This window comes from Dromaius novaehollandiae, chromosome 14, assembly GCF_036370855.1.
Source record: "Dromaius novaehollandiae isolate bDroNov1 chromosome 14, bDroNov1.hap1, whole genome shotgun sequence".
NCBI classification, from domain to species: Eukaryota; Metazoa; Chordata; class Aves; order Casuariiformes; family Dromaiidae; genus Dromaius; species Dromaius novaehollandiae.
Genome location: NC_088111.1, coordinates 25027889 through 25051343, shown reverse-complemented (window position 1 = coordinate 25051343; position 23455 = coordinate 25027889). Strand labels below are relative to the sequence as shown.

Sequence of the window (23455 nt, the reverse complement as noted above, 5' to 3'; positions counted from 1 at the left end):
CGCCAGCGGAAAGGTTCTCCACCTGGTCCCGACGAGGAGGCTTCGGCCACAGGAAGGTCGGCAGTGTCCTTACCGGACTCGCGGGTAATAAGCCACGATGCGTGGACCGGCAAAGGAGGGGGGAATAGCGACTGGTAGCCCAGAGTCTTCGGTAAGACAGAGTCTTGCTGTTGCTAGCTGGGCCACGAGGTCTGTGCGAAGCCTCGCCTGTCTGTTTGGAGCTCTGTTTTGGTCTGTTTACCTGGAATGACCAGTGAGGCCTAAAATAAGAATTTTCGTGGCTAGATGGGTAAGCTGTGACCGCACCCGTCTTTGCCTTGTTTTGCTGCCTGGCAGCAACTTGGGACGCCAGAGTAAAAACTGCCGCAGAGCTTAAGGGAGGCTCTGCATTTGCCCAGGTTAGGGAGCCATCGTTAAAGCTTTGGGGGAAGAAAGCTCTAAAAGGAGAATCTCCCAGTGACCTTGGTGGCTTGATTCACTTGCAGGATGCTGTTCTGAGGGCCAGCAACTCGAAGGGATGCAGCTCAGCCCGTTTTGTTGACTTCGGTGATGCTGTTTTGAGGAAGCATGTAAGTACAGAAGGGGTCTGGGAGGGTTTTCAAACAAGACGGGAAAGAGCAAGGAAGATTTGAGAGCATGGAAAAACTAGGTGCCGCGGGTACTGAAGTTGTTACGGGCTGAGGGCATTTGGCGTTGAGCATCTGAGAGGGGCTAATGCACGAGGAACGGTAAAATGCTGTGACTGAACGCAAGGTTCCTCCCCAGCCTGGGCCCGTGTGTGCACCCTCGCTCCCACAGACACCCCGGAGCCGTAGGGAAACGGGTGAGCAGGCCCACGAGCGGACTTTGGGCGCAGCGGTGCGCAGAGAGCGCTGTGGGCTTGGCCGGTGGGGTGGAGTCGGAGCGTGGCGAGGGCTGTTCTGGGCTGTCGGGATCCATCCGGTTCCGCTCCCTGCCCCTCTGTCCAGCGCTCCATCCTTTTCTTTCTTTCCCCGTGGCTCTGTCCAGTGCCCCATCCCTTTGTTTAGCTACTCATTCCTCTGCCCAGCTCCCCCATCCCTCTTGTACTCTTTCCATCTCTGTGACAATATCTGTGTCCCTCTAACTGGCTCTCTATCGCTCTATCCAGCTCTTCATCGTCCTCTTCCTCTCCCTATCCCAGTACCTGCCCGCTGTCCTTCCATGCGGCTCCCCATCCGTCTGCCGCTCTCGTCTGCCTTTCTGCCTGTACTTCTCTTTGCCTTCCCAGCCCTCTGTCCACCCCTCCAGCCGTCTCTCTCTATTTCCAGCCCTCTGCTCAGCTCCTCATCCATCTATTTGCCTCCCTATCCCTCTTTTCCCCTGTTTTGTCCCATCTCTCTCTCTGAATTGCCCTCCCTCTTTTTCTCTCTCCACCTTTCTGGCCACCTCGTCCTCTTCCCATTGCTCCGACTGGCTCCCTGTCCCTCTCTTCCCGTCCCCGTTCCTCTCTCCGGTTCTCCCCCCTTCTCTTTTGCTCCCTCGCCGTTCCTCTGGCCGCCTCGCCTTCCTCATTTTTCTCTCTTCTGCTCCCCGGTCCTCTGTGCAGCCCTCCCTCCATCTGTGTGGCCCTCTGTCCCTCTCTTTCTCTTCCTTTGTCCAGCGCCCAGACCCTGGGGCCGGCTCTCTGTCCCTCTCTTTCTTTCTCCCTCCATCCATCTGCCAAGCTCTCTGTCCCTCTTTTCTTTTGTTCTCCCCCCTGTCCCCACGTCCAGGTGGAGGTCTGTCGTTCCTTTGCATTTTGTCTGGTGCGGCGGGTGGCGAGAGGCGGTCGGCGCTCGGCAGAGATGGTGATCGGCAGCGCCCGGAGGGTGCCGTCGGTCGGTCTGGCTCGGGTCACATCGGACGCCTCTGCGGGGACTCTGCCCGCGGAGGCGCGGGGCTGTGGGTGTGCAGCGGGGGAGCGCTAGCGGGCTAGAGATGCCGTGGGGTACGCAGCAGGCAGTGAAGAGGCTCCTGGGGAAGGTGTCACAGAGGCAGAGAGCAGCAGAGGCTCCGAGACCTTGGGCGTTAGGACAGGCGCTCACGGTAGGGCGGTCTGGAGCTGCTGCTGCTGTCTGTCCTACTCGTCAGCGCGGTCTGCAGTTACTGCCTCTTGTCTGCCTGCGCGCAGCCAGGGCTGTCACGTGGTGCAGCTTGAGTTGCGATTGCGATGCTGGCATCGAGCCCACTTTTCTGTCAGGTCTGCCTTTAATGCAAAGTGGTGTCTTCCCTATGTCTACAGCTCAACCCATGTTGTTGATTTAGTGCTTCCTGAGGGGATATGCTGTGCTGTCAACACCCACTCCCACCCCACCCCTGCCATCGCTTCCTGATGAATGCAATCATTTACATAGCTTCTGGCTTGTTTCTTTCCTTGGAACTCCTTTCTCTTTGCTGTTCTGGTCCCTCCAAACAATTTCTGTTTCTAGCATTATTAGTGTTGGGCCCTAAACCTTCTAGACCTTCCTTCTTTGAAGTCCAGAGGTTCCAGTATTGTTTGTACTTTGAGAGTAAAGGTCCTTCACAACTCATGTCTTAAGTATGCAACTGTCTTACCTGGGATTTTTGTTTTCGCAAGTTACTGTTTCTTTCAGGAGCCAGCTACAACAGTAACTTTGCTATAGCAGAGAAATGGGGTTACATGTGTATGAGCAACAGCACCGTAGTACACAGCAAAGCCATAATCTACAGTACTGGTAGCACAAGTCAGTTTCCCATCAGCTCCATCTCTCCAGGGTTTGGAGGTTTTGGAGGCCTTAGTTTTTATCCTGCCTTGGCTGGATGGTGCTTTCTGAGAGTGTCTGTCAGAGGCAGAGTTTCCCTGCAGAGGACCATCTAGCAAAGGCTGGAGGCGGCCGGGTGCCTGAGCGAGCCTGCCTGTCCATGAGAGCTGCTGTGACAACTTTGTGATGAAATGGAGCCAGAGAGGGTGACTGAAGCAGCACGGAGGGTCAGTCATAACTGTGGGAACAATTACGGGCCTTGTACTAGGGAGTAGTTCTAGGAGGGCCGTGCAGTTGCCCAGCCTCTAACTAACTGCTCTGGCCTCTTTGCAGGTGCCGAAGCCCAGTCGGGCAGTCGAAGGAGCCTTGTCACAGCTGGGAGCTCTGCGGAGATGCGCGGCTGGCCATGGAGAGTGAGCTCTGACTTGCAGCGTGGACACAGCTAAGTCCTGGGCTGCATCATATGTGAGCAGTGCTGGGAGATGCGAGGTGATTGTTCCCTAGGTGGTCACTGGTGTCACTGGCTGTGGCTGTTTGCCCATGGAGCTGAGGACCAAAAATGTTAATTGTCTGACCCGGAGATGAATTAGTGCTTGCAGTGCTTCAGGTAGGTTCAGTGCAAGTGCAGCTTAGTGCAGTCCTGTGGAGTGATTCTTGCACATGCTCACATTTGAATGGTGGCTAAAACCAAGCCTCTAAACAGCAGCTGTAACGTGATTCTGGTGCATGTCTTCCTGTTCTGCTGTGCTTCTAGAAGAAGGGAAAACTTCTTAAGCTGTGGGCAAAACTCCTTGCCTTCTCTTTACTGTTTTCATGCATATGGGTGCTTTGGTGTTTGTTGCTTAAAGCTGAGGGTTTGGAATTTTTCACTTAAGGTTTATTGTTTAGTTTGTTGTTGAGGGTCTCTCACTCCGGAGTTACAGTTTATTCCTTTCTTTTGTGGGGCTCAGTCTTTATCAGTCAGGGTTTACAGTTTGCTCGTTTAGTGATCAGGGCGCAGAATTTAAAATCCAACCTTAGCCATAAATTTTAAAGTCTCGGCAACTATTAGGGTTCCAAGACTTGCAGTTAGCGTTCAGGGCTTATGACTTGCTGAGAAATGAGAGGGGCTAAATCCTTAGATAATAAACTGTAAGCCCTGAAGCCTAAGCAGCAGGCTGCAAACCCTTCTTTGGGCTTTGTAACCTTCCCCTGTACCCAGCGTTCAGCTCTGCACACTGACCTGAGTTCTGGATTTGATATGGCACAGGCCCATCACACGGAGACTGGCAATGTGACGGGTGAGCTGAGAGCTGTGGAAGTGTCTTGCAGGGCTCTAGCCTGGGGTAGGGCAGAAGTGCAGACAGGCAAGATCAGGCATTTTCCTCTCATCTCTGAGATGAATCCTATGCCTGAAGGAAAAAGCAGAGGAGTAGGCTGTCAGCTACTCGGACACCTGCCACATCAAGGGCAGCAGCAGGAGATGACCCTTCCCTGATGGATGGATGGACGCTGGTGTGGTGATGACTCTTCAGGCATCACAGGTAAGGGGAAGCATGCTGACACTGAGCTCCATGGCAGACTTGCTTCCAGCTATTGTTTCTGCGCAGTAAAGCAATAAACAGTTGCTTTATTCTTTGCACTCATCTCTGTGGTTCCTGCTGTCGGTTTGCCTGAAGATGATGCCCAGGGGAGGAGGTTACACATTGTGTCTGGGGCTGGGAGCTGGTCCCCGAGTCCCTTGTACTTTGGAGTGCCTGCGCTTCCCAGGGAACCCAGTGCTGTTGACAGAGCTGTGGGGAATTTCCCTTGCGTTGCCTGGGCTCTTGGGGGTGTTTCCCATCATTGTGGGGGCAGCCAGGGCCCCTGCAGGGCTATGTGAGGTCCCCAGACTGCTTCTGGATTTGCTTTCAGCACTCCCCAGTGTCCCTTGTGGGTCTGGTGCCAGGGCCTGTGTGCCTGGAGTGGGGAGATAGAGGTTCCATGGGGGCGGGGGGAGCCCGCAGGCACCATCCTGTCAGCTGCACTGAGCCCTGTGACATGCCTTATGGCCCCTCTGGTGTGCCCTAAGCCCCTTTATTTGTATTTTGCTTTGCCCCAGAGCCCTGCATTTGCCCTCTGATGCCCTCCGGAGCCCTCAATTCACATTTTGGGTTGCCCCCAAGGGCTCTGTGTGCCTTTTGTTGGGCCCTGTGGTTGTTTTGCAGCACACTGCAAAGTTCTCTGTTTAGCTTTCTCTCCTGTCCCAGAGTTTTCTGGGTGCTTCTTGGTGGTGCCCCCAGAGTCACTCTGTTTGCTCTGTCATTGCCTTTTTCTACTTTTGTTGCACCCAGAGCTCTCCATTTGTTCTCTTGTCCTCTGCATACTCCCCTTTCCCCTCTCTATACCCCAGGCCTCTCCCTTCAGCTTTCAGGAAGCTGCTCTCAGGAGTGGGGGTGCCTCTGCTGCCCTGGCAGCCCCAGTTGTCCCTGATGGGGCTGATGGCCATTCCCTCTCCCCAGTTCCTGATGGGCTGCAGCTGCAGGCCCTGGGGCTGGGCTGAATGCCAGGTGGAGCTGGGTGGCAGGACAGGCCCCAGGTGGGGCTCCATGGCTGGGACAGGTGCGACAAGCCCCAGGTGGGGCTGATGGCAAGGGTGGGCACACACCTGGGCTGGGGCTGCATTTGGGAGAAGCTCGTGCTGGGGCTGGTTCCGGACGATGGAGCTGCTGCTGAGCACTGCTGCCTGGGACTGGCACGTGGCTGCCCTGCGGAGGAGGTGAGCGGGGCTGGGGGGGTGCGCGCTCCGGGCTGCAGGTCCCTCACGTGCCGGGGGTCCTGGTGGGTGGGAGTGTCCTGGGCAGCGCAGCACAACTGGGGTGCACTGGGGCCAGGGGAAACTGCACTGGGGCTAGGGAGGGCGGTGTGCCAGGGCAGTGGGGGCTGAGGATGTGGTGGGGAAGAGCAGTGCACCAGGGCCATGGAGGTGGAGGGAGGAAGGGGGTGTGCCGAGGCTGTGGTGGTATGTGGGGGTAAGGGGGTGCGTTGGGGTTCGGGTGGGGAGGAAGGAGGTGCGGTGGGTCTGCAGTGGTGCTGGGGGGGAAGAAGGGGGGTGCGCCAGGACGGGGGAGGGGGGAAGGCAGGCGGTCCGCTGGGGCTGTGGTGCGGTTTATTGCGCGGTCGGAGGAGCGCGGGGGGGGCGGGGGATGTCTCCTATGTCCGCTCGGGACCGCGTTGGGGAGGGGGAGGAGGGATCCCAGGGGAAGCGCAGGGAGGGTTGTGGGGGGAGGCAGGGGCAGTGTTGGAGTTGACCCGTAGCCGGCCGCGGCGGTGTCGGGGGAGCCCCGGACCGGTGCTGTGGACCGCGGGGTCGCGCTCGGGGCTCTGCGGTGGATTCCGGGGAGACAGGGAGGAAAAGGGAACGGGGGCGGGACGGAAAGGAACGGAATCTCCACAGGGTTAAACTTCACCTAGCGCTACGGGGGGGGGAGTGGGGGGGGCCGGGGGCGCCGCTGGCATGCCGGGAGTGGTAGTCTTCCGGCACCGGGCTTCCGGGAGGCCATGTTGGTTTGCGCGGCATGCTGGGAGCGGTAGTCTTCCGGCACCAGGCTTCCGGGAGGCCTTTTTTGTTTGAACGGCATGCCGGGAGATGTAGTCTTCCCGCATTGGGCTTCTCGGACAGCCTGCTGTGCCTCTCGAGGCGGCCGGAGGGGCAGTCCTTTGCCAGCGGGGTTCTCACCAGCCGGCCACGTTATGCTCTGTGGCAGGCCAGGAGCTGCAGTTCCAGGTGCCGGTGCCTTCTCGGCCTTGCAGCAGTGGCCTGCCGGGTCTGTTCCTTACTGGACGTGTGCCGCTCACGCAGGAGTCCCCATAGGTCATTGGGGACAGTGGCATTTCCCTGGTTTTCCCTGGTACAAGGCAGGAAGCATTTTCCATCTCTGGTGTGACCAGGCAGGCTTGTCCCCAGGGGCTGGGGCTGTCCCTCTTGGAAATGGGGAGGGCAGGGAGAGTAGGAGGGGCGCTGGGGGCTCCTGGTAGTTGTAGCTTTGCTCAAGATTGGGGCCAATTAGGCAGCAGCTATGAGGAGTGGCAGTGCTGGGAGGGCACGGTGTGCAGCTGTCCTGCTGTGCAGCACAAGGGAAAGTCCTCAAGGAAATGTGAACAGCACTGTCTCTGTCCAAGGACCCCAAAACAGCCTGAGAGACCCTGGAACAGCCACCCCACAGCAGTACCGGGGACACCATGTCACTGCCTCCCAAGGGCACTGCGTTCAGCTACCTTTAACTGTGTGGAAAGAGCCTGCAGGCAGGAGCCCTGGCCACAGGTACAGAGAATCCCTGGTTGCCTGGAACTATATCTCTTCTCTTTACAAAGATGCCATCTCTTTGATGCCTTGCTGCTGCTTCCATCTTGCTCGGTGCCCAAGTCTACTACATTCAGATCCACCTTTCTTGCTGCCCTCTGCTCTGTCTGAGCTGCTTGCCAGATCAAAAGGCGTGTGCGGCTAAGAATTAGGCCAAGGTGTCTCAACTGCTTGCTATAGGACAACTGGGGGGTGAATCGGCAACAGGACAGGAAAGTACCTGTGGATGAGAAACAGCTGCTTTAGAGGTCTAAGATGCAGGGGCAACTGAGAGGAGTGAAAGGAGCAGGGGAAAATGGTGATGAGGAAGGTGTGCTGTTAGAGGCAGTACAGTGCAGAAGAGAGGGAAAACTTGCTCCTATGATGAAATAAAAACTGACCTTAAGAGAGATTTGCTTTTTGCTCTTCAGGTTATGAGTACGCGTGACTTCCTGAGAACTGTTCTGAGCATGCAGTGTTGCAGGTCACGACTGCCTGGGCAGCGATCCCCAACTTGTCTGCCGAGACTACGCAACAGCTCACAGCTGCCTGTGCAGTGAAAGCAAAGGCCAACTTCTCAGAGGGAAGAAGCAGGCTCCACACAGGAAGATTATGGCAGGTGAGCTAATGCCCCAGAACCTTCAGTTTTCCTCCACGTCCCCCCCAGGACTCCCCCATTTGCTCCCTAGTTCCCTCAGGACCAATCCATTTGCTTTTAGGTGTGCTCCAAGGCATTCCATTTGTTCTCTTGTCCCTTCAAAATTCTTTGCTGCTTTCTAGTTCCTGCAAGGTTATTCTGACATTTGGTGTCTGTAGGCCCTCTGGTAGCATCAAGACTCCTATGTTTGTCCTCTTGTCCTATTAAGTCCCCCCTCTTTTCTCTCTAGTCTCCTCAAAACCTCTCCGTTTGCCATTGGTGCGTCTCGGCGCCTTTGCTTTTCCCTCTAGTCCTCTCAGGATGCCTCTCTTTGCCCTCTGAGCCCCTTAGGGTCCATCTCCTAGCCCTTTAGCCCCATCAGAACCCCTCTGAGTGCCACACACTCCCCTCAGGACGCCTTGGTTTGCCTTGGGGGTACCCCAGAACCCTGTGCATTCATTGCACCCTTTCAGTATGCCCTACGGCCCTTCTTTTCCATTGGCTGCACTGTGGAGTCCTCTCTATGCCCTATCCCTATGACCATTCCACGTGCCCTCTATCCCATCAGATCCCCTTTCCTTCTGCTCCCCTTTCCTTCCAGTCCCCTTAAGACTCCTCTGTCTTCCTTGGTTGTGCCTCACATACCTCTATGCATCCCCTAGTCTGCTCAAAATCCATCCCCTCCTGTCCCCTCAGAGCACCTCCTGAGGTCTTCCTTGTTAGCCAGTTCTCCTATTTTGGCTGTTTAGGCCCCTTAGGACCCCTCTGCTCTGCTGAGCATGCCTCCTGGGGTGCTGGTATGGCCCCAGAGCTGTTCTCTGGACCCCAGGCCTCCTAGAGAACAGCTGGTCTCCTCAGAAACCATTCATATTTCGTCCTGGTTCCCCACAGTTGGGTTTTTGGCCACCTACTCCCCTTAAAACACCTCGCCTGCTCAGAACACCCCTACTGGGGTGCTTGCTGTGACCTGGAGCTGTCTTAGGGCCCCCCAGGCACCTTAGACACCATTTAGTCTCCTCGCAACCCCTCCAGATTTCTCCCTTCTTCCCCAGAGCCATTTCTGGACCATGTAGACACCTTAGCACCCCTCCAGTGTGCTCTGGACCCCTCTTTTCCACAGAATGCCCCCCCCAACTCTCTTCTGGCCCCCGAGACCCTCTAGACACCCTCTAGTCTCCTCGCAACCCCTCCAGATTTCTCCCTTCTTCCCCAGAGGCATTTCTTGACAGTGTACATTCCTTAGCACCCCTCTAGTGCACTCTGGACCCCTCTTCTCCACAACGCGGTCCACCAGCTCTTTTCTGGCCCCCAGACCCCTTAGACACCCTCTAGTCTCTTTGCAATCCCTCCAGATTTCTCCCTTCTTCCCAGAGCAATTTCTGGACCATGTAGATGCCTTAGCACCCCTTTAGTGTGCTCTGGATCCCTCTTTTCCATGGAATTGGGCCCCCCAGATGTTTTCTGGCCCCCCCAGACCCTTTAGACCCCCTCCAGTCTCCAGGCAATCCCTCCAGATTGCTCCCTTCTTCCCCAGAGCCATTTCTGGGTCATGTAGACTCCTTAGCACCCCTCTAGTGCGCTCTGGACCCCTCTTTTCCATGGAATTGGGCCCCCCAGATGTCTTCTGCCCCCTTAGACACCCTCTAGTCTCCTTGCATCACTTCCAGATTTCTCCCTTCTTCCCCAGAGGCATTTCTTGACACTGTATACACGTTAGCACCCCTCAAGTGCACTCTGGATCCCTCTTTTCCACGGAATTGTGCCCCCCAGCTCTCTTCTGGCCCCCCAGACCCCTTAGACACCCTCTAGTCTCCTTGCAACCCCTCCAGATTTCTCCCTTCTTTCCCAGAAGCAATTATTGACAGTGTAGAGGCCTTAGCACCCCTCTAGTGCACTCTGGACCCCTCTTTTACACAGAATGGGGCCCCCAGCTCTCTGGGGGCCCCCCAGACCCCTTAGACACCTTGTAGTCTCCTCGCAACCCCTCCAGATTTCTCCCTTCTTCCCCAGAGGCATTTCTGGACCGTGTAGACGCCTTGGCACTCCTCTAGTGCACTCTGGACCCCTTTTTTCCACAGAATGGGGCCCCCCATCTCTCTTCTGGCCCCCAGACCCCTTTAGACATCCTGTACTCTCCTCACAACCCCTCCGGATTTCTCCCTTCTTCCCCAGAGGCATTTCTTGACAGTGTAGAGGCGTTAGCACCCCTCTAGTGCACTCTGGACCCCTCTTTTCCACAGAATTGTGCCCCCCAGCTCTCTTGTGGCCCCCCAGACCCCTTAGACAGCCTCTAGTGTCCTCGCAACCCCTCCAGATTTCTCCCTTCTTCCCCAGAGGCATTTCTTGGCTACGTAGACACCTTAGGGGTCCAGAGCGCGCTAGAGGGGTGCTAAGGCATCTATATGTTATAGAATTGGCGAGGGTGCTAAGATGTCTACACTAGGGGGATTGCGAGGAGACTAGAGGGTGTCTAAGGGGCCTGGGGAGCCACAAGAGAATTGGTGGGGCCACATTTCTGTCGAAAAGAGGGGTCAAGAGCGCACTGGAGGGTTGTGAAGGTGTCTACGCTGTCAAGAAATGCCTCTGGGGAAGAAGGGAGAAATCTGGAGGGGTTGCGAGGAGACGAGAGGGTGTCTAAGGAGCCTGGGGGGCCAGAAGAGAGCTGGGCGGCCCCATTCTGTGGAAAAGAGGGGTCCAGAGCACACTAGAGGGGTGCTAAGTTGCCTACATGGTCAAGAAACGCCTCTGGGGAAGAAGGGAGAAATCTGGAGGGGTTGCGAGGACAATAGAGGGGGTCTAAGGCGTCTGGGATGCCAGGAGAGAGCTGGGGGGCCGCATTCTCTGGAAAAGAGCACCCTTCCACTGCGCTCTGGACCCCTCTTTTCCACAGAATGTGCCCCCCAGCTCTCTTCTGGCCCCCCAGACCCCTTAGACACTCTCTAGTTTCCTGAGAACCTCTCAAGCTTTCTCCCTTCTTCCCCAGAGGCATTTCTTGACCATGTAGATACTTTAGCACCCCTCTAGTGCACTCTGGACCCCTGTTTTCCACAGAATGGGGCACCCCAGCTGTCTTCTGGTCCCCCAGACCCTCTAGACACCCTCTAGTCTCCTAGCAACGCCTCCATACTTCTCCCTTCTTCCCCAGAGGCATTTCTTGAGAGTGTAGACACCTTAGTACCCCTCTAGTGTACTCTGGAGCCCTCTTTTCCACAGAAGGGCCCCCCCTCCAGCTCTCTTGTGGCCCCCCAGGCCCTTTAGACACCCTCTAGTCTGCTCGCCACCCCTCCAGATTTCTCCCTTCTTCCCCAGAGGTGTTTCTTCACCATGTAGGCACCTTAGCACCCCTCTAGTGTGCTCTGGACCCCTCTTTTCCATAGAATGGGTCCTCCAGTTCTCTTCTGGCCCCGCAGACCCTCTAGACACCCTCTAGTCTCCTCGCCACCTCTCCAGATTTCTCCCTTCTTCCTTACAGGCATTTCTGGACCATGTAGACGCCTTAGCACCCCTCTAGTGTGCTCTGGACCCCTCTTTTCCACAGCATTGGGTCCTCCAGCTCTCTTCTGGTCCCCCAGACCCTCTAGACAGCCTCTAGTCTCCTCGCAATCCCTCTGGATTTCTCCCTTCTTTCCCAGAACCATTTCTGGACCATGTAGATACTTTAGCACCCCTCTTGTGCACTCTGGACCCCTCTTCTCCACAGAATGGCCCCCCCAGCTCTCTTCGAGCACCCCAGGCCCGTTTAGACACCCTCTGTAGTCTTCTTGCAACCCCTCCAGATTTCTCCCTTCTTCCCCAGAGGCATTTCTGGACCATGTAGACACCATAGCTCCCCTCTATTGTGCACTCTGGACCCCTCTTTTCCACAACATTTGGTCCTCTGGCTGTCTTCTGGCCCCCCAGGCCCCTTAGACACCCTCTAGTCTCCTCGCAACTCTTCCAGATTTCTCCCTTCTTACCCAGAGGCATTTCTTGACAGTGTAGACGCCTTAGAAACCCTCTAGTGCGCTCTGGAGCCCTCTTTTCCCCAGAAATGGGCCCCATCAGGTCTCTGTGGGCCCCCCAGACCCCTTAGACACCCTCTAGTCTCCTCGCAACCCCTCCAGATTTCTCCCTTCTTCCCCAGAGGCATTTCTTGATGATGTAGATGCTTTAGCACCCCTCTAGTGCACTCTGGACCCCTCTTTTCCACAGAATGGGGCCCCCCAGCTCTCTTCGAGCACCCCAGGATCCTTAGATACCCTCTCATCTCCTAGCAACCCCTCCAGATTTCTCCCTTCCTCCCCAAAGGCATTCCTTAACCATGTAGACGCCTTGGCACCCCTCTAGTGCACTCTGGAGCCCTACTTTGTACAGAATTGGGCGCCCCAACTCTATTCTGGCCCCCCAGACCGCTTAGACACCCTCTGGTCTCCTCGCAACCCCTCCAGATTTCTCCCTTCTTCCCCAGAGGCATTTCTGGACAGTGTAGACGCCTTAGCACTCCCCGGTGCACTCTGGACTCCTCTTTTCCACAGCATTGGGTCCTCTAGCTGTCTTCTGGCCCCCCAGGCCCCTTAGACACCCTCTAGTCTCCTCGCAACTCCTCCAGATTTCTCCCTTCTTCCCCAGAGGCATTTCTGGACAGTGTGGACGCCTTAGCACCCCTCTAGTGCGCTCTGGAGCCCTCTTTTCCCCACAAATGGGCCCCATCAGGTCTCTGTGGGCCCCCTGAGACCCCTTAGACACCCTCTCGTCTCCTGGCAACCCCTCCAGATTGCTCCCTTCTTCCCCAGAGGCATTTCTGGACCATGTAGATGCTTTAGCACCCCTCTAGTGCGCTCTGGACCCCTCTTCTCCACAGAATGGTCCCCGCCAGCTCTCTTCTGGCCCCCCAGGCCCGTTAGACACCCTCTAGTCTCCTGGCAAGCCCTCTAGATTTCTCCCTTCATCCCCAGAGCCATTTCTTGACAGTGTAGACGCCTTAGAAACCCTCTAGTGCGCTCTGGACCCCTCTTTTCCCCAGAAATGGGCCCCCCAGCTCTCTTCTGGCCCCCCAGGCCCCTTAGACACCCTCTAGTCTCCTCGCAACCCCTCCAGATTTCTCCCTTCTTCCCCAGAAGCATTTCTTGACAGTGTAGAGGCCTTAGCACCCCACTAGTGCACTCTGGACCCCTCTTTTACACAGAATTGGCCCCCCAGCCCTCCTGTGGCAGCCCAGGCACCTTAGACGTCCTCTAGTCTCCTCGCAACCCCTCCAGATTTCTCCCTTCTTCCCCAGAGACATTTCCTGACAGTGTACAAACGTTAGCACCCCTCTTGTGCGCTCTGGACCCCTCTTCTCCACAGAATGGCCCCCCAGCTCTCTTCTGGCCCCCCAGACCCCTTAGACACCCTCTAGTCTCCTCGCAACCCCTCCAGACTTCTCTCTTCTTCCCCAGAGGCATTTCTTGACCATGTCGACACCTTAGCACCCCTCTAGTGCGCTCTGGACCCCTAAGGTGTTGACACGGTCAAGAAATGCCTGTGGGGAAGAAGGAAGCAATCTGGAGGGCTTCTGCGGAGACTACAGGGTGTCTTAGGGGTCTGGGGACCAAAAGAGAGGGGGGGTCCCCACTTTATGGAAAAGAGCACCCCTCTAGTGCCCTCTTGAACCCTCTGTTCAACGGAATAGGCCCCCCTGGCTCTCTTTTGCCCCCGCAGACCGCTTAGACACCCTCTAGTCTCCAAGCAACCCCTCCAGATTTCTCCCTTCTTCCCCAGAGGCATTTCTTGACAGTGTCGACACCTTAGCACCCCTCTAGTGCACTCTGGACCGCTCTTTTCTACAGAATTGGGCCACCCAGATATCTTTGGGACCTCCAGACCCCTTAGACACCCTCTATTCTGCTCACAACCCCTCCAGATTTCTCCCTTCTTCCCCAGAGGCATTTCTTGACAGTGCAGACGCCTTGGCACCCCTCTAGTGCACTCTGGATCCCTCTTTTCCACAGAATGCGACTCCCCCAGCTCTTTCCTGGCCCCCCAGTCCCCTTTAGACACCCTCTAGTCTCCTCGCAACCACTCCAGGTTTCTCCCTTCTTCCCCAGAGGCATTTCTTGACCATGTCGACACCTTAGCACCCCTCTAGTGCGCTCTGGACCCCTAAGGTGTTGACACGGTCAAGAAATGCCTATGGGGAAGAAGGAAGCAATCTGGAGGGCTTCTGCGGAGACTACAGGGTGTCTTAGGGGTCTGGGGACCAAAAGAGAGGTGGGGTCCCCACTTTGTGGAAAAGAGCACCCCTTTAGTGCCCTCTCAAGCCCTCTGTTCAACAGAATACGCCCCCCTAGCTCTCTTTTGGCCCCCCAGGCCCCTTTACACACACTCTAGTCTCCTCGCAACCCCTCCAGATTTCTCCCTTCTTCCCCAGAGGCATTTCTTGACAGTGTAGACGCCTTGGCACCCCTCTAGTGCGCTCTGGACCCCTAAGGTGTCTACATGGTCAAGAAATGCCTCCTGCGAAGAAGGGAGAAATCTGGAGGGGTTGCGAGGAGACTACAGAGGGTGTCCAAGGGGTCTGGGGGCCAGAAGAGTGCCGGGGGCGCAATGCTGTGGAAAAGAGGGGTCCAGAGCGCACTAGAGGAGTGCCATGGCGTCTACACTGTCAAGAAATGTCTCTGGGGAAGAAGGGAGAAAGCTTGAGAGGCTCTCAGGAAACTAGAGAGTGTCTAAGGGGTCTGGGGACCAAAAGACAGCTGGGGGCCCCCATTCTGTGGAAAAGAGGGGTCCAGAGCGCAGTAGAAGGGTCCTCTTTTCCAGAGAATGCAGCCCCCCAGCTCTCTCCTGGCACCCCAGACGCCTTAGACACCCTCTAGTCTCCTCGCAACCCCTCCAGATTTCTCCCTTTTTCCCCAGAGGCATTTCTTGACAGCGTAGACACCTTCACAACCCTCCAGTGCGCTCTTGATCCCTCTTTTCGACAGAAATGTGGCCCCCCCAGCTCTCTTGTGGCCCCCCAGACCCCTTAGACAGCCTCTAGTCTCCTCGCAACCCCTCTAGATTTCTCCCTTCTTCCCCAGAGGCATTTCTTGACAGTGAAGACATCTTAGCACCCTAGCCAATTCTATAACATGTAGATGCCTTAGCACCCCTCTGGTGCGCTCTGGACCCCTCTTTTCCACAGAATTCGCCCCCCAGCTCTCTTCTGTCCCCCTAGACCCCTTAGACACTCTCTAGTATCCTGAGAACCTCTCCAGCTTTCTCCCTTCTTCCCCAGAGGCATTTCTGGACCATGTAGACACTTTAGCACCCCTCTGGTGCGCTCTGGACCCCTCTTTTCCACAGAATGGGCCCCCCCAGCTCTCTTCTGGCCCCCCAGACCCCTTAGACACCCTCTAGTCTCCTCGCAACGCCTCCAGATTTCTCCCTTCTTCCCCAGAGACATTTCTTGACAGTGTAGATGCCTTAGTACCCCTCTAGTGCACTCTGGACCCATCTTTTCCACAGAATGGGGCCCCCCAGCTCTCTTCTGGCCACCCAGGACCCATAAAAAACCTCTAGTCTCCTCACAACCCCTCCAGATTTCTCCCTTCTTCCCCAGAGGCATTTCTTGACAGTGTACATTCCTTAGCACCCCTCTAGTGCACTCTGGACCCCTCTTTTGTACTGAATGCGGCACCCCAGCTGTCTTCTGGCCCCCCAGACCCCTTAGACGTCCTCTAGTCTCCTTGCAACCCCTCCAGATTTTTCCATTCTTCCCCAGAGGCATTTCTTGATCATGTAGACACCTTAGGGGTCCAGAGCGCACTAGAGGGGTGCCAAGGTGTCTACATGATCAAGAAATGCCTCTGGGGAAGAAGGGAGAAATCTGGAGGGGTTACGAGGAGATTAGAGGGGGTCTGAGGGGCCACAAGAGAGCTGGGGGGGCGCATTCTGTGGAAAAGAGTGGTCCAGAATGCACTAGAGGGGTGCTAAGGTGTCTACAGTGTCAAGAAATGCCTCTGGGGAAGAAGGGAGAAATCTGGAGGGGTTGCGAGGAGACTAGAGGGTGTCTAAGGGGTCTGGGGGACTAGAAGAGAGCTGGGGGGGCACATTCTGTGGAAGAGAGGGGTCCACAGCGCAGTAGAAGGGTGCTCTTTTCCACAGAACGCAGCCCCCCAGCTCTCTCCTGGCCCCCCAGCTCTCTCCTGGCCCCCCAGACTCCTTAGACATCCTCTAGTCTCCTCGCAACCCCTCCAGATTTCTCCCTTCTTTCCCAGAGGCGTTTCTTGACCATGTAGACACCTTAGCACCTCTCTAGTGCGCTCTGGACTCCTTTTCTCCACAGAGTGGAACCCCCAGCTCTTTTCTGGCCCCCCAAGCCCCGTAGACACCCTTTAGTCTGTTGGCAACCCCTCCAGATTTCTCCCTTCTTCCCCAGAGGTATTTCTGGACGATGTAGACACCTTAGCACCCCTCTACTGCACTCTGAAGCCCTACGTTCAACAGAATGGGCCCCCCCCAAATCTCTTTTGGCACCCAGACCCCTTAGACACCCCCTATTCTCCTCAGAAGCCCTCCAGATTCCTCCCTTCTTCCCCAGAGCGAATTGTATACCATTTAGAGGTTTTAGCACCCCTCTAGTGTGCTCTGCACCCCTCTTTCCCACAGAATGGGCCCCCCCCCAGCTCTCTTCTGCTCCCCCAGGCCCCTTAGACACCCTCTAGTGTGCTCGCAATGTTTCCAGATGTTTTCCTTCTTCCCCAGAGCCAATTCTATACCATTTAGAGGTTTTAGCAACCCTCTAATGTGCTCTGGACCCCTCTTTTTCACAGAATGGGGCCCCCAGCTCTCTTCTGGCCACCGAGGCCCCTTTAGACACCTTCTAGTCTCCTCGCAACCCCTCCAGATTTCTCCCTTCCTCCCCAGAGGCATTTCTTGACAGTGTAGACACCTTGGGGGTCCAGAGCGAACTAGAGGGGTGCTAAGGCGTCTACACTGTCAAGAAATGCCTCTGGGGAAGAAGGGAGAAATCTGGAGGGGTTGCGAGGAGACTAGAGGGGGTCTAAGGCGTCTGGGGTGCCAGGAGAGAGCTGGGGGGCCGCATTCTCTGGAAAAGAGCACTCTTCCACTGCACTCTGGACCCCTCTTTTACACAGAATGCGCCCCCCAGCTGTCTTTTGGCCCCCAGACCCCTTAGACAGCCTCTAGTCTCCTCACAACCCCTCTAGATTTCTCCCTTCTTCCCCAGAGACATTTCTTGACAGTGTAGACATCTTAGCACCGTAGCCAATTCTGTAACATGTAGATGCCTTAGCACCCCTCTAGTGCGCTCTGGACGCCTCTTTTCCACAGAATTCGCCCCCCAGCTCTCTTCTGGCCCCCCAGACCCCTTAGACACTTTCTAGTTTCCTGAGAACCTCTCAAGCTTTCTCCCTTCTTCCCCAGAGGCATTTCTGGACCATGTAGATACTTTAGCACTCCTCTAGTGTACTCTGGACCCCTCTTTTCCACAGAATGGGGCCCCCCAGCTCTCTTGTGGTCCCCCAGACCCTCTAGATACCCTCTAGTCTCCTAGCAACACCTCCAGATTTCTCCCTTCTTCCCCAGAGGCATTTCTTGACAGTGTAGACGCCTTAGTACCCCTCTAGTGCACTCTGGACCCCTCTTTTCCACAGAATGGGGCCCCCCAGCTCTCTTCTGGTCCCCCAGACCCTCTAGATACCCTCTAGTCTCCTCACAACCCCTCTAGATTTCTCCCTTCTTCCCCAGAGGCATTTCTGGACCATGTAGACGCCTTGGTACCCTTCCAATGCACTCTGGAGCCCTCTTTTCCACAGAATGCGCCCCCCCAGCTCTCCTGTGGCCCCCCAGACCCCTTAGACCCCCTCTAGTCTCCTCGCAACCCCTCCAGATTTCCTCCCTTCTTCCCCAGAGGCATTTCTTGACAGTGCAGATATCTTAGTACCCTAGCCAATTCTATAACATGTATATGCCTTAGCACCCCTCTAGTATGCTCTGGAACCCTCTTTTCCACAGAATGGGGCCCCCCAGCTCTCTTCGAGCACCCCAGGCCCCTTTATACACCCTCTAGTCTCCTCGCAACCCCTCCAGATTTCTCCCTTCTTTCCCAGAGCCATTTCTTGACCATGTAGACGCTTTAGCACCCCTCTAGTGCGCTCTGGACCCCTCTTTTCCACAGAATGCAGCCCCCCAGCTCTCTTCTGGCCCCCCAGGCTGCTTAGATATCCTCTAGTCTCCTCGCAACCCCTGCAGATTTCTCCCTTCTTCCCCAGAGGCATTTCTGGGCCATGTAGATGCCTTAGCACCCTTCTTATGCACTCTGGAGCCCTCTTTTCCACAGAGTGGGGCCCCCCAGCTCTCTTCTGTCCCCCAGACCCCTCAGACACCCCCTAGTCTCCTCACAACACCTCCAGATTACTCTCTTCTTCCCCAGAGGCATTTCTTGACAGTGTAGACGCCCTAGCACTCCTCTAGTGCGCTCTGGACCCCTCTTTTCCACAGAATGGGGCCCCCAGCTCTGTTAAGGCCCCCAGACTTAGAGACCTTCTAGTCTCCTCGTAACCCCTCCAGATTTCTTCCTTCCTCCCCACAAGCATTTTTTGAACGTATAGACGCCTTAGCATCCCTCTACTGCACTCTGGACCCCTCTTTTCCACAGAATGGGGCCCCCCAGCTCTCTTCTGGCCCCCCAGACTCTTAAACACCCTTTCGTCTTCTCAGATCCCCTCCAGACTTCTTCCTGCTTCCCCAGAGGCATTTCTGGACCATGTAGATGCTTTAGCACCCCTCTAGTGCACTGTGGACCTCTCCTCTGTACAGAATGGGGCCCCCGATCTCTCTGCTTGCCCCCCAGACCCCTTAGACACCCTCTAGTCTCCTCACAACCCCTCCAGATTTTTCCCTTCTTGCCCAGAGGCATTTCTGGACCATGTAGACACCTTAGCACTCCTCTAGTGTGCTCTGGACCCCTCTTTTCCACGGAATGGGGCCCTCCAGATATCTTCTGGCCCCCCAGACCCTTTAGACGCCCTCTAGTCTCCTCGGAACCCCTTCAGATTTCTCCCTTCTTCCCCAGAGGCACTTCTTGAGCATTTAGACGCCCTAGCACCCCTCTAATGCATGCTGGACCCCTCCTGTGTACGGAATTGGGCCCCTGCCACTCTCTCCTGGCCCCCCAGACCCCTCAGACACGCTTTAGTCGCCTCGCAACCCCTCCAGATTTGTTCCTGCTTCTCCAGAGGCATTTCTGGACCATGTAGACGCCTTAGCACCCCTCTAGTGCGCTCTGGAGCCCTCTTTTTCACAGAATTGTGCCCCCCAGCTCTCTTCGGGACCCCCAGACCCCTTAGACACCCTCTAGTCTCCTCGCAACCCCTCCAGCTTTCTCCCTTCTTCCCCAGAGGCGTTTCTGGACCATGTAGATGCCTTAGCACCCCTCTAGTGCGCTCTGGACCACTGTTTCGCACAGAATGGGGCCCCCCAGCTCACTTCTGGCCCCCCAGAGCCCTTAGACCCCCTCTAGTCTCCTCGCAACTCCTCCAGATTTCTCACTTCTTCCCCAGGGACATTTCTTGAGCATGTAGACGCCTTAGCACCCCTCTAGTGCACTCTGGACCGCTCCTGTGTACAGAATTGGGCTCCCGCAGCTCTCTCCTAGACCCCCAGACACCCTCTAGTCTCCTTGCAACCCCTCCAGACTGCTCCCTGTTTCCCCAGAGGCATTTCTTGACAGTGTAGATGCCTTAGCACCCCTCTACGGCACTCTGGACCCCTCTTTTCCACAGAATGGGGCCCGCGCAGCTCTCTGCTCGCCCCCCAGATCCCTTAGACACCCTCTAGTCTCCTCACAACCCCTCCAGATTTCTCCCTTCTTCCCCAGAGGCATTTCTGGACCATGTAGATGCCTTAGCACCCCTCCACGGCACTCTGGACCCCTCTTTTCCACAGAATGGGGCCCCTGCAGCTCTCTTGTGGCCCCCCAGATCCCTCAGACATCCTCTAGTCTCCTCGCAACCCCTCCAGATTGCTCCCTTCTTCCCCAGAGGCATTTCTTGACAGTGTAGATGCCTTAGCACCCCTCTAGTATGCTCTGGACCCCTCTTTTCCAGAGAATTGGGCCCCCCAGCTCTCTTCTGGCCCCCCAGACCCCTTAGACAATCTCTAGTCTCCTCGCAACCCCTCCAGATTTCTCCCTTCTTGCCCAGAGCCATTTCTAGACCATGCAGATGCCCTAGCACTCCTCTAGTGCACTCTGGACCACTCCTTTGTGCAGATTTGGGCCCCCCAGCTCTCTGCTGCCCCCCCAGACCCCTCAGACATCCTCTAGTCTCCTTGCAACCCCTCCAGATTTCTCCCTTCTTCCCTAGAGGCATTTCTTGACCATGTAGACGCCTTAGCACCCTTCTAGTGCGCTCTGGAGCCCTCTTTTCCACAGAATTGGCTCCCCAGCTCTCTTTTGGGCCCCCAGGCCCCTCAGACACCCTCTCGTCTCCTCAGAATCCCTCCAGATTTCTCCCTTCTTCCCCAGAGGCATTTCTTGACCATGCAGATGCCCTAGCACCCCTCTAGTGCACTCTGGAGCCCTCCTTTGTACAGAATTCGCCCCCCCCACCCCCGCAGCTTTCTCCTGGCCCCCGAGACCCCGTAGACACCCTCTAGTCTCCTTGCAACCCCTCCAGATTCCTCCCTTCTTCCCTAGAAGCATTTCTTGACAGTGAAGACGCCTTAGCACCCCTCTAGTGCATTCTGGACTCCTCCTTTGTACAGAATGGGGCTCCCTAGTTCTCTGCTGGCCCCCCAGACCCCTTAGACATCTTCTAGTCTTTCCTAACTCCTCCAGATTATTGTCTTCTTCCCCATAAGCATTTCTTGACCATGTAGACACCTTAGCACTCTTCTAGCGCAATCTGGACAACTCTTTTCCACAGGATTGGGCCCCCCAGCTCTCTTGTGCCCCCCCAGACACCTTAGACACCCTCTGCTCTCCTTGCAACCCCTCCAGATTTCTCCCTTCTTCCCCAGAGGCATTTCTTGACCATGTAGATGCCTTAGCACCCCTCTAGTGCAATCTGGAACACTCTTTTCCACAGAATGGGGCCCCCCAGCTCTCTTCGGGCCCCCCAGACCCCGTAGATACCCTGTAGTCTCCTCGCAACCCCTCCAGATTTGTTCCTCCTTCCCCAGAGGCATTTCTTGACAGTGTAGATGTCTTAACACCCCTGTAGTGCACTCTGGACCCCTCCTTTGTACAGCATTGGGCCCCCCAGCTCTCTTCTGGCCCCCTAGACCCCTTAGACACCCTCTAGTCTCCTCGCAACCCCACCAGATTTTTCCCTTCTTCTCCAGGTGCATTTTTGGACCATGTAGATGCCTTAGAACCCCTCTAGTACCCTCTGGACCCCTCTTTCCCACAGAATGGGGCCCCCCAGCTCTCTTTGGAACCCCCAGACCCCATACACACCCTCTGCTCTCTTTGCAACCCCTCAGATTTCTCCCTTCTTCCCCAGAGGCATTTCTTGACAGTGTAGATGCCCTAGCACCCCTCTAGTGTGCTCTGGACCCCTCTTTTCCACAGAATGGGGCCCCCCAGCTCTCTTCAGGACCCCCAGACCCTGTAGACACCCTCTAGTCTCCTCACAACCCCTCCAGATTTCTCCCTGCTTCCCCAGAGGCACTTTTTGAGCATGTAGACGCCCTAGCACCCCTCTAGTGCACTCTGGACCCCTCCTTTGTACAGAATTGGGCCCCCCAGCTCTCTTCTGGCCCCCTAGACCCCTTAGACACCCTCTAGTCTCCTCGCAACCCCTCCAGATTTCTCCCTTCTTCTCCAGGTGCATTTTTGGACCATGTAGATGCCTTAGAACCCCTCTAGTATCCTCTGGACCCCTCTTTCCCACAGAATGGGGCCCCCCAGCTCTCTTTGGAACCCCCAGACCCCATACACACCCTCTGCTCTCTTTGCAACCCCTCAGATTTCTCCCTTCTTCCCCAGAGGCATTTCTTGACAGTGTAGATGCCCTAGCACCCCTCTAGTGTGCTCTGGACCCCTCTTTTCCACAGAATGGGGCCCCCCAGCTCTCTTCAGGACCCCCAGACCCTGTAGACACCCTCTAGTCTCCTCACAACCCCTCCAGATTTCTCCCTTCTTCCCCAGAGGCACTTTTTGAGCATGTAGACGCCCTAGCACCCCTCTAGTGCACTCTGGACCACTCCTGTGTACAGAATTGGGCCCCCGCAGCACTCTGCTGGCCCCCCAGACCCCTTTAGACACCCTCTAGTCTCCTTGCAACCCCTCCAGATTTCTCCCTGTTGCCCCAGAGGCATTTCTGGACCACGTAGATGCCTTAGCATTCCTCTAGTGTGCTCTGGATGACTCTTTTCCACAGAATGGGGCCCCCCAGCTCTCTTCTGGCCCCCCAGACCGCGTACACACCCTCCAGTCTACTTGCAACCCCTCCAGATTTCTCCCTTCTTCCCCAGAGGCATTTCTGGACCACGTAGATGACTTAGCATCCTTCTAGCGCAATCTGGACCCCTCTTTTCCACAGAATGGGGCCCCCCATCTCTCTCCTGGCTCCCCAGACCCCTTAGACACTCTCTAGTCTTCTCCTAACTCCTCCAGATTATTGCCTTCTTCCCCAGAGGCATTTCTTGACAGTGTAGACTGCTTAAGATCTCCGTAGTGCGCTCTGGACCCCTCTTTTCTACAGAATGGGGCCCCCAGCTCTCTTGTGGCCCCCCAGACCCCTCAGACACCCTCTCATCTCCTCGCAACCCCTCCAGATTTCTCCCTTCTTCCCCAGAGGCATTTCTGGACCATGTAGATGCCTTAGCACCCCTCTAGTGCGCTCTGGACCACTGTTTCACACAGAATGGGGCCCCCCAGCTCACTTCTGGCCCCCCAGACCCCTTAGACCCCCTCTAGTCTCCTCGCAACCCCTCCAGATTTCTCACTTCTTCCCCAGGGGCATTTCTTGAGCATGTAGACGCCTTAGCACCCCTCTACTGCACTCTAGACCACTCTTTTCGCACAGAATGGGGCCCCCCAGCTCTCTTCTGGCCCCCCAGACCCCTTAGACACCCTCTTATCTCCTCGCAACCCCTCCAGATTTCTCCCTTCTTCCCCAGAGGCATTTCTTGAGCATATAGACACCTTAGCACTCCTTTAGTGCAGACTGGAATCTTCTATCAGCCTTCTTTTTGCCTGAGAGTTGTGTTTTGGATTTCTAGAGCGCTTTAGGACCCTGGTAGATCCCTCAGAATTTCCGTGGAGCCTTTCTTTATGCTGTGGAGCCATCTTTTTGCCTTCTAGCACACTTATCAGCCTTCTATTCTGCTTTGGCCTCATGTTTTGACCTTTTATTTTCCCCCTGCAGAGCTTTGTTGGCCCTCCAGACCCCTCAGCACCCCTCTAGTCCCCTCAGCTGGCTTGTGAAGGCCTTTGTCATGCTCCCAAGCTTTGTTTTGGATCTCGAGTTTCCTTAGGACCCCTGTAGTGCACTCAGAACCCCTCTGGAGGTCTTCGTTGTGCCCCAGAGCCCTCTTTTGGTCATATGCATCCCAGAAGAGCCTTCCTGTCCCCTCAGAGCACCTCCTGAGGTCAGTCATGTTAGCCAGTTTTTGCCATTTAGTCCCCTTAGGAGTCCTCTGGTCTGCTCAGAACCACTCCTGGGGTGGGGTGCTTGTTGTGCACCAGAGGTGTCCTGTGGCTGCACAGTCCCCTTTGGAACTCTCTAGTCTCCTCAGAAGCCCTCCAGATTTCTTCCTTGTTCTCTAGAGTCATTCCTTGGCCATATGGGTCCCTTAGTATGTCTATAGTGCCCTCTGGACTACTCT

At 56.0% G+C, this 23455-nt stretch overlaps 1 long non-coding RNA gene across 2 annotated transcripts; it reads left to right on the top strand.

The window, feature by feature from the left end:
- Positions 1-337: 337 nt before the first annotated feature.
- On the top strand, positions 338-4341 carry LOC135329973 (uncharacterized). Of its 2 annotated transcripts, XR_010391686.1 has the most exons (3): positions 373-569; positions 3057-3330; positions 4121-4341. It is a non-coding gene; the product is annotated as an uncharacterized LOC135329973 (long non-coding RNA). The 2 variants fall into 2 exon arrangements; XR_010391685.1 differs by lacking the exon at positions 4121-4341 and having other exon boundaries at positions 338-569; positions 3057-3761.
- The last annotated feature ends 19114 nt before the right edge of the window (positions 4342-23455 follow it).